Source organism: Sinohyriopsis cumingii, chromosome 9 (genome assembly GCF_028554795.1).
Source record: "Sinohyriopsis cumingii isolate HCF-2022 chromosome 9, ASM2855479v2, whole genome shotgun sequence".
In the NCBI taxonomy this organism is placed as follows: Eukaryota; Metazoa; Mollusca; class Bivalvia; order Unionida; family Unionidae; genus Sinohyriopsis; species Sinohyriopsis cumingii.
In genome coordinates this window covers 71,473,366-71,484,051 of record NC_142969.1, presented here as the reverse complement: position 1 = coordinate 71,484,051, position 10,686 = coordinate 71,473,366, and the positions used below count along the sequence as shown (strand labels likewise).

At 38.5% G+C, this 10,686-nt stretch overlaps 1 protein-coding gene across 3 annotated transcripts in view; it reads left to right on the top strand.

The window, feature by feature from the left end:
• The first annotated feature begins 490 nt into the window (after positions 1–490).
• LOC149792001 (uncharacterized) overlaps positions 491–10,686 on the top strand; it is a 47,227-nt gene continuing 37,031 nt past the window's right edge. Inside the window, exon 1 of one of the 3 annotated variants that reach the window (XM_089970491.1) lies at positions 491–566. The gene's annotated coding sequence lies outside the window, so the exon portion shown is untranslated. Of the gene's footprint in view, positions 567–1,026; positions 1,263–7,439; positions 7,564–10,686 lie in introns of those variants that run through there. The other 2 variants (XM_089970492.1, XM_089970493.1) reach the window with 2 other exon arrangements.

The window sequence follows — 10,686 nt, the reverse complement described above, 5'->3', positions numbered from 1 at the left end:
TTGTCTAAAGTACACTATACATAGTAACTATTAAAATAGGGAAAATGAATTTTGCCAGACTAGACAATACCAGCTTCTGAAAGTGCAATAAATGAATTACCAAATATATAAAATGTAAAAAAAAGTTTTCGGCTCTTTTTTTTACAATTTACCTCTGAAGTTCAGGAAGTGAAAATGACCAAATAGAGCTAGCACTTTTTGAAAGATGCACATCTGAAGTAAGGCCAAGCTGTATACTCTATAACCCATAGTACACCCATCAATCATACACCAAAATAAAGGGAATTAAAGGTTCTTTACATTATACCTAAGATATACAAGGTCTTTTTTAAATAACCAGTATAACCAGTGAGGAAAGCCAGGGAAATGCTTTTTCTTTAAAATCCTAACCTATGCAAAATACGAATCTGTAGAGCGCCACCTAAGACAGTCCAACAAAGGAAGTACTCTTCTTCGTAAAGAATAAAAACAGCCCTGAAATTCACATCCGCCAAAAACCCCAAATCTTATTAGAGGATGCAGGAATAAGAGGACACTCCGGCGTCAGTCTAGTAAAAAAAAAACAAGTGAGCACTAATTATAGATAACCAGTGAAATACAGAGAATAGAAATAGTATTGTTTCCTATTCATAGGTCACATGAATATTAATAATATGCCATTGTTTGCACACTCATGATTTTGTCAGGATAACGCGTTTTGTTTCCACATGGACCTAGCTACGATGTCGTAGCCTCAACTTGATTTGTTGTGGTTGAGGCTACGAACTGATCTCATATCATGTAATGGAGCAAAAAAATTCGTCACTAAAGTCAGAAAAACAAACAGTGTAGAAATCAAATACATAAGTAAAATCATATTGTGGAAGAAATTTGGCTTATTTTGAATTTATTAAGCCCTTACGCGATAAAATAAATTGGCATTGTTACTCTAACCTTATCCTGTCCGCCATGACAGATAACGCGAGACTCTCGCCGTGACCCCTTTTCTACGTAAGTCTTGCCAGACCATATTTTGGATTTTCTACGCTATATAATTATCGCTTCTTAGTGGAATTTCAAAGTTGCCGGTAAACCGTATTTACTTTTAATGCGCAGAATTTCTGACCCAAACGGCGCCAAAATTTTACTACGATTTGTTTACATTTCCAAAAAAGGCGCCAATGTCCTTATATGGCACACAAACAAACGAGGCTGAGAACGGAAGTAATGATTATTTGAAATAATATGGTGGACGATCTAAACGAAAGTATCGGCTAAAAAAGGTAAACGAGATTTTACAACTATTTCTACAATGATTTTCGATACTTCCGGTATTAAATAAGAGGACTACTCAATTTATTGGATTACATGCAAGGAATATGTTTAATGTAGCATGCAACCCGGTCTAGATCTTACAATGGACTCTGTTATACTAACTTAACTTCTAGATTTTCTCAGATTTTTCTATCCTCCCTATAACTGTTCCTGACAGTGACATATTACAATCATTTCCCAGATCACAAGGTCATTGACCTTACATCTGAAGCCTATAACAGTATCACTGCCTAGAGAGCACGCACCAGCCTCTGTCCTTATCAGATCGTCTCTCCACTTTACGGCACCATTAGACATACACACTGACCTAGTGTGACCTCTATCACTTAACAGGCTAGCTTTGGGAACTATTTACAAAGTTAGCAAAGATGCCTTGCTACAAATTGCCCATGCCTCCGATTAAGTGTGTCCTCACACTAAAACCGCAATATATTTAGATTTTTTTTAAAGCTTCAAAAAAATATTAAATAAGACTAGACATTATAAAAGAAAAATCGTTAAAGTTCTTTTTGTTTAGCATAAGCAAGCTCTATTGTATAATTCAAGAGTTCTAAATGTATAGTCACACACGGCAAATCCAGCTGAATATTTCAGATAAGTCCTATTTTAACTTAATGGTATCCACTTTCAGCACTTTTTTTAAAAACTTTTTAAATTTCCACAACTGAAGTTCATAGTAATTCATACGAATTTTGGAATTAAAGTTTCTATCTAAAACGTATATTCTTTCCACTAGCCTGGGCGTTGCCTTTGGCGTCCACTCTGGGTCGTTGGTAACGGGTGTTCCGAGGTGGTACTTTCCATAGGGTATGGCCAAGGTAGATCCTCATTTCTGGATGTATCATTGAGATTGTCGTAGCTAGCATTGTCAAGTTCATTGATATCATCATCACTTTGACGCATATCCTCATTATCGTTGTTATCTCGGACTTTACATGATTTAATCCTGTCTACATGAATCACTTGCGATTTGCCCCTATATCCACACTTTACGCGGTATGTCACATCACTGAGTTTTTTAACAACTTGAAATGGTCCCTTCCACCAAGACAGCAATTTACTTGAAAGTCCTGTTTTCCTTTGTGGAGTGTAAACCCAAACCAAATCACCTGGTTTGAACTGTTCCCATTTCAGTCAACTGTCGTAGAATCTCTTCTGGCGTAACATACTTTGGTTAAGGTGGTTCCTTGCAAATTGATGAGCTAAACGCATCGTTTCCGAAAGTTTCTCAACCCAGGTATTTCGAGAATATGTATCTGGTGGCCGTCCAAATTGAATATCGAGTGGAACGGTCACATCCCTACCAAGCATCAAGAAATTTGGAGTGAAATTCGTAGACTCTTGGACAGCTGCGCGATACGCCATTGTTAAATACGGCAAGTGTTCATCCCAGTTATCCTGATGTTCATTTACATATGCAGATTCATGACAGCGAGTGTTCTGTTGAACCTTTCAACCATTCCATCACTCTGTGGGTGGTAAGCAGTTGTCCTTGTCTTTTCGATACCCAGTAATCTGCACATTTCTTGGAAAATTTCAGATTCAAATTGTGTCCCTTTATCTGAATGAATTTGACGGGGCATGCCAAATCTGCAGATTATCTCTTCAACAAGTACACTGGCTATGGCTACGGCATCCTGATTAGGCAGTGCAAATGCCTCTGTCCATTTAGTAAAATAGTCTCCAATTACCAGGATATATTTATTCCCAAGTGAAGTTTCTGACAACGGTCCCATAATATCCAATGCTATTCTATCCATCGGACTTCCTGATTTGCAGAGTTGCATCGGGGCTCTTCTCTTCTTGCCTGGGGACTTTTTTCTTGCACATACTTCACATGTACTGCACCAGTCCCTAACATCATGTTGTAGCCCAACCCAATAATATCCTTGCCTGATTTTATTAAGGGTTTTTGAAATCCCTAGATGGCCTCCAGTTTTACTGTCATGAGAAAATTTTAATAAACTTTTCCTGAGCTCATAGGGGACAATAGCTTGATGACATCCTGCTTTACCATCACACGTTTGGCATCTCCGGCACAATAATCCATTGTGAAACTCAAGTTGGTCCCATTGAGCCCATAAACTTTTAACTTCATTGCTTTGACCTGATACTTCATTCCAGCATGGCCTTACTCCACCAGTCACCCACTGTCTAACTATGGATAGGTCATTATCGGCATGCTGAGATTGCAGCAGCTTTGATACCATATCTGCCGATGCATACGTACCATTATTATGAGTTCTGGAACATAACGTACTTACAGCAACTGTTTGTAGTGCGTTTTTCTCGTCGTCGTTTCCAATGTTTGCAACATGCGTTTGTCTCCCGCATTGTCGGCATGGCTTCCTTGATAATGCATCCACATTTCCATGACGCAGTCCTGGTTGGTGTAGGCTTTCAAAGTCATACTGAGCCAGCATCTCAAGCCATCTAGCCAGTTGACCTTCTGGGTCCTTTAACGTCATAAGCCAACGTAATGCATTGTGATCAGTCCGAATGAGAAATCGTTTCCCATACAAGTATGGCTTGAAATGTTTCACAAAGTACACTATAGCAAGTAATTCTTTCCGCGTCACGCAATAGGATCGCTCTGATTTCGACAGTGTCCTACTTCCATACGCTGCGACTTTTTCGTGACCTTCATGAACCTGGGAAATTACTGCACCGATTCCATTTTCACTAGCATCAGTATCCAAAATGAATTGTTTTGAAATGTCAGGGTATGTGAGTATTGGTGCTGTTGTTAACTTAGCTTTTAGCATTTCAAACGCTTCTCCGCATTCCTTAGTCCATTTAAACACCCTTCCTGACTCTGTCAGATTATGTAAACAACTAACGATTGATGAAAAGTCTTTTATGAATCTCCTATAGTAGGAACAAAGCACAAGGAAGCTGCGAAGCTCCTTCACATTCGTTAGCGTAGTCCAAGACTTCACCGCTTCGATTTTTTCAAGGTCAGTTTTAATCCCCTCTTCAAACACGATATGCCCTAAGAATGCCACTTCGTGTGCAAACAAGTGACACTTGGAGGGTTTAAGTTTAAGGCCCGCCTGTTGCAATTGAGTGAAAACTTCCTGTAGACGGCTTAGCTCCTCGTCAAAAGTTTTGCCGAAAATAACTATGTCATCCAGATATATTAGACACGTTTTCCATTGTAAACCTGCTAAAGTAGTCTCCATCAGCCTTTCGAAGGTGGAACCTGAATTGCATAATCCAAAAGGCATTACACGAAACTGATATAAGTCATTTGGTGCTATAAAAGCTGTTTTGGGTTTATCTTGCTCTTCCATTTCTACTTGCCAATACCCACTCATTAAATCAAGGGTAGAAAACCACGATACACCTGAAAGTCGATCCAATGAGTCGTCTATACGTGGTAGAGGATACGCATCCTTCACAGTCAGTTGATTGACTGCTCTATAGTCGACACAAAAACAAATCGTTCCATCCTTCTTACGCACCAGCACTATAGGCGAAGCCCAGGGGCTTAATGATAGCTCTATAATGCCTTGAGTTAACATACTCTCAACGTGGTCTTCAATTTCATCTCTTGAGTGGATCGGAATTCTATGTAGCGGTTGTTTTACTGGTCTTGCGTCCCCAGTATTTATCTTGTGACGTATTTGATTGGTTCTGCCAAGATCATCTTTTGATTTAGCAAATAAACCAAAAAACGTACATAGAAGTTGGTCAACTTTCTTGCATTGGGCCAATGTAAGACCCTTTTTCGTTTCTTGAGATAACTTTTTCAGGTGTTCAGGCATTTGGAAGGTTTCTACTTGAGCCAATAATTTTCCAGAAACATCACCAACATCATCGTCATCCACCGGTACATAAAGACCCATAATAGTTCCAGCATGGACAACCTTTGTTTCGTCGGTAACGTTCATGACCCTTAGAGGAATGACATCGTCGGATGTAGCCCTAATAAGTACTTTTCCTACTAGAAGTTGCTTATTTTCAACAAATCGTCCCTCTGGTTCCACAACCCCGATCGAACCAAACGCGTGGTTGTCCCCTTCTGTTTGTAATTTGCAAGGAATGTTCATTTCGTGCCTTGCAGGGATCGATATTGTCTCTGATAACACCACTCTAGCGCACTCCATCGAAATTGATTTGATCACATCGTATGATAAAATGGCGTCCCCAATAGTTAAACTGTGATTCACAAAATCAATTTTGCTTCCTACCTTTTCTAGGAAATCCAATCCTAACACTCCTTCTGCTGTCAAGCCCATCGTTGCAACGATAACGCAATGCTCGTGACGTTTTCCTCCGAACGACAAGGTAAACTTTCCTTTCCCGACTTGTTCTAGCGGTTTCCCATCTGCACACAGGACGTGCCCAGTAACCTCATGTAACCGAGGTCGATATTCCGGAGCCATCCTCTCATAGACACCCTTTGCTATCATGGTAACCGTAGCACCTGTGTCTATTAAGAAGTTGACACCCATTCCGTGTATAGATCCCGGAAGGTACATCCCAGCATCTTTCATCGTTGCCTGTCCAGTTATATTCCTAGGCCTGGAATCACGGTCCCACCCCTTGCCCTTGGGGTGGGCCCACCCTAGTTTTCCGACAGTTTGGGCTTGCTTTTTGGACAGTCTCTTTTGAAATGCCCTATTTCTCCACACTTGTAACAAGATCTTGCCTTCGTTTCGGTTTTCCCTGCAGATTTTGCCTCCAAATCCTTTAGTAATGTCTTGAGTTCCGCAACTTCTTTCTTAAGTTCCTGGATATCACTTAACCCTGCATCAGATATTGTAACGGTTCGTGCATATCTTCCCAAATCCTTTCGCTGAAGCTCGGCTCTATTAAAGGCTTCGATTTCTACTCCAATCTGAATGGCTTCATCAAGGGTTTTAGGGCGTGCTTGCTGTATTCTTAACCTAAGTTCGCTGTCAGTTAAAGAATCGATAAATTGTTCCTTCGACAGTGTTTCGAGTAATTCTTCTGGCGCCTTTGGATATGCTCGGGAAGCGAGGCAGCGTATCGCTTGTCCCAATTCTGGAAGTGTTTCATGTTCCCTTCTAAGGCGGCTTTTTAGTTGTACTCTGTAAATTTCCGTTTGGTTTTTTGGCGCGAACCTTCTTTCTAGTGAATCCATGAGCCTGTCATAATCTGGAGTTCCAGATCCCAGTAGCTGTTGGGCCTGACCCCTGAGACTCACTGCTAGATAAATCCCTTTCTCTTCTTGAGTCCATTTGTTTATCCCGGCACACGTACTAAAATGTGCTTGAAAGTCCATCAGTGGTGTGGAACCGTCGAACGTTTGTGGCGTTACAAGTGGTCGTTTCAGTTTATTTTGTTCCGAAAATTCTAATCTTCTTTGGGGTGCTTGATTTCTTTCCCGGGGTCTCGATGGCGTTATCTGATGTTCAATTCCGATAGTCCTACGTGTACTTTCTTCTATTTCACGTTCCAGTTGCCGAATTTCATGATTAATTCTTTCTTGTGCATCCATCATTGACGAGACTGTCTGCGATTGCGCCATTTTCATTTATTCTTAAGATTTTCCAGGGTTTGCAGCTACTTTACGAAAACATAATCCCATCGCTGCCACCAAATTGTGTAGCATGCAACCCGGTCTAGATCTTACAATGGACTCTGTTATACTAACTTAACTTCTAGATTTTCTCAGATTTTTCTATCCTCCCTATAACTGTTCCTGACAGTGACATATTACAATCTTTTCCAAGATCACAAGGTCATTAACCTTACATCTGAAGCCTATAACAGTATCACTGCCTAGAGAGCACGCACCAGCCTCTGTCCTTATCAGATCCTCTCTCCACTTTACGGCACCATTAGACAAACACACTGACCTAGTGTGACCTCTATCACTTAACAGGCTAGCTTTGGGAACTATTTACAAAGTCAGCAAAGATGCCTTGCTACATTAAAGTTTTATTATTAGGCTAAAGGAATGCTCCATTAACATGTATATGCTCATGTTAGTACCCTGTCCACGAGGTACGAGTAAGGGTACTAATATTAGTACTAACATGGACCATGAACACAATTTTATTACATATTCTCTATATTTGTTTCTTAGTACTGAACTTTCCACTGTGTGACAATTAACAAATCATATGTTAATAAAAAATACCTTCAAAGATGACTTCACGGTGAAGTTCGTGTCATAGGTTCACCGCGTTTCTTTGAAAGGCTGGACTGGAAACAAATCAACGTGCAATGGAACACATTTAATTTCTGGATCATCACCAAGACCTTATTACCCACTGTGTACATACAAACAAACACACCATAAGCTCATTTCTAAAGAATAAACAATTACCTTCAAATCTATGCCAGGAAAGCCTAAATCTTACTCTTGTATCACCACCAAAAGGATACAGGAAAAAATGCACTAACAATAGACTGGGTACTGAACCAAAACTGTTAATTGTGATCTGATTTCTAATGGGCAGCAGACTTGCAAGGTGGTAAGAGCTTGATTTACATATAGAGGGGTCTGGGCATCAGTCTGTCAACATGGGGATAAACAATGGTTTACATTCAATAACATTAGTTCTATGTCACATAACTGGACCAAACTTTGTGGAGGGCTTACACTTGTGGTAAGGAAGATGCCTACTGTTTAGTAGTCAGAAAGTCAAGATAACTGGAGAAAGGAAAATACATTTAGTGCAAAATATACTTGGAAGAAATTATGGAGGCTTACACTACATGGGCTCATCAAAAAGAAAATTATGAGGACCCATCAGTGAATTAAGGGCTGGGTGGTGGGGTCAAACCAGAAACAGGATAAGGAAGAAGCTTATTGATTTTAGGAATTACAGACATAAGGTCAAGGTCACTGGCTGCAAGAACAAAGGTGGTTTATGTACAAATAATTTTCAGTTATTTCCATTGATTACCATTTACTGCAGAGTGGGAATATATCATTCCATGCACAATAACACTCTTGTTTAATTCAGAATTTTTGTTACATATTTTCCCAAAATAATGAGTAAAATAATTTTCTCTGCATTTAGCTCTTGACAACATTAGTTTCTTTTTTGTTATTTTTTTTTGTTTTTTACCTTGTGTATTATACTGGTGTAACTGGAATCATGAAACTTACAGGATGCAGTTTGATAGGTACAACATCCTAATCTCAAAGCTTCAGTTATTAAACTAGATTGTATACAGCTCTCTTACAGGGGCACTCTGCAGATATTATGAACTTGTGACAGGTGTAACATGCGAAAGGGAGATAATGTTGGCATACCTATAGGCTATACATGGCGGCCAGTATTAATGGTGGAGGAAGAACCCGGGAAAACCCCAGAAAGAAGCACCAACCCACGAGAAGCTACTGGCAAGCTTTCTCACATACCAACATTGGCCGAATCCAAGACTCGAACCCATGCAGACAGAAGTGAGATGGCAGTGATCTGTAATGGAGACCGCTTTAGACCACTCGGTCACTCAGGGCCCCTCTAGAAATTGTACATGATAAAAGCACACATTTCACCAAAATGTTCTCTCCCATGTGCTAGAAAAATCAGCCTGAATTAATCTCAAATATCTTTTAACATTTATTAACTTAGGGAAAACTATTAAAAGTACAATGAATGAAAAAAAAAATATATACAATGTAAAAAAAAAAGTTATTGGCTCTTTTTTTTCTTCTTTTTTTTTTAACAATTTACCTCTGAAGTCCAGAAAGTGAAAATGACCAAGTGGAGCTAGCGGTTTTTTTTATAGGTTAATATCTGATGTAAGGCCAAGTTCTATACACTATAACCCAAGTTATACCCATCATTTTTAAAATAATGGGAATTAAAAGTTCTTTAAACAATGCCTAACATATTGTCTTTTTTTAAACAGCCAGCATAACCAGTGAGGAAAACCTGGGAAATTCTTATTTTTAAAAATCTAACAAAATATGAAACTGTAGAGTACCATCTTGAAAATTTGTGCAATTGTTTTTTTTTTTCTTAATTTCATATCACGATATATGATATTCTCATCAAAACATTGACGTTGATTTTATGCATGAAAATAAGCTCATTATGCTAATTTGGCTCTTGCTGACACAGTATGCTGTGTGGCAGTGTTGTATGTGCAGTGACTTTAATTATGGGGAAATTAGAAGTCTTAGAACACTGGATTTACATCAGCATAATTATAAAACTGTTGCTTTAAGTGAAAGAAATATATAGTGAAAATGTTTCATTCATTTTTAAGAAAATTAAGAAATAAATGATGACAAAGCAAATTTGCTTTCCTCTGTATACTAGTGTTAGATGAATATGCAAACATTTTACCCATTAATCTTTGACCTCTGTAACAGAATTGAAACCAAGTGGGTTTTGGATTAAATGAACAACACAAACACAATGTGTAAAAGATGGAAATTTATGAAATGAATTAATAAAGAAAAAATATAAGGTGTATAAATACAATGATTCTCTAACGCTTTCAACATACGATTGATCCAATCGCTCTACACCAACATTCACAAATTGAAAAACAAAAATATGATTCATGTAATCTTACGTATGGAAAGTAAGATTCAAATAACCTCATGGACTGCAAATACATTTCAAATAATATTATGCAATGTAAGAGAGATTCACATAATCTCACATATGGAATACGATTAAGATTCAAATAATCTCAAGGAATTCAACTATGTTTCAAATAATAGTATGAACTGTAAGTGAGATTCACATAATCTGCTATAATACAAATAAGATTCAAAATAATTTTGTGTAATTGAGAATGTACTGAATTGAAACATCAGTTGGAACAAATATATGACTCTTGACACTTGTACAGTTGTATGATTCATAAAGAGATGAACTGCACAGTTTCGCCGAATCCTTGGGTTGGCCCACACTTTTATCGGCCGCTCACACACTTCACGGATCCACCACATGTACAAACATACGTATATACATATGTACAGACAGCATACAGCACCCTTGTATTGGCTACGCCTATATTCGTGGCTCCACCATGTGTACATATAGACAGCACACAGCACTAAATAGCTACAGTCAGCCCTAAACAGCTACTGTCAACCCCAAACAGCTACAATAAAACCAAACTGGTCATAATATGTTCTGAATCAAAATCTGCTAATAAATTAAACTCTAATAGCAACTTGTAATTCAAAGTTCACAACGTTTCAAATCTGCGTAGTAGTAAATGCATCGTTGCATGATATGACATTAAAACCTGAATATCAATGGAGAACGTTCACTCCTTGACAAGATCCAAAACAACCAGTGTGTCATTTAGAAGTGGAATCTACCTTAAATCCATAGCAGAGTGAGTAATAGGGTAAAATACCAGTGCATATCGAGTTTTTAATATCTATCTTCGCAAGTAATTTTCAACAAGATACATGCTAGT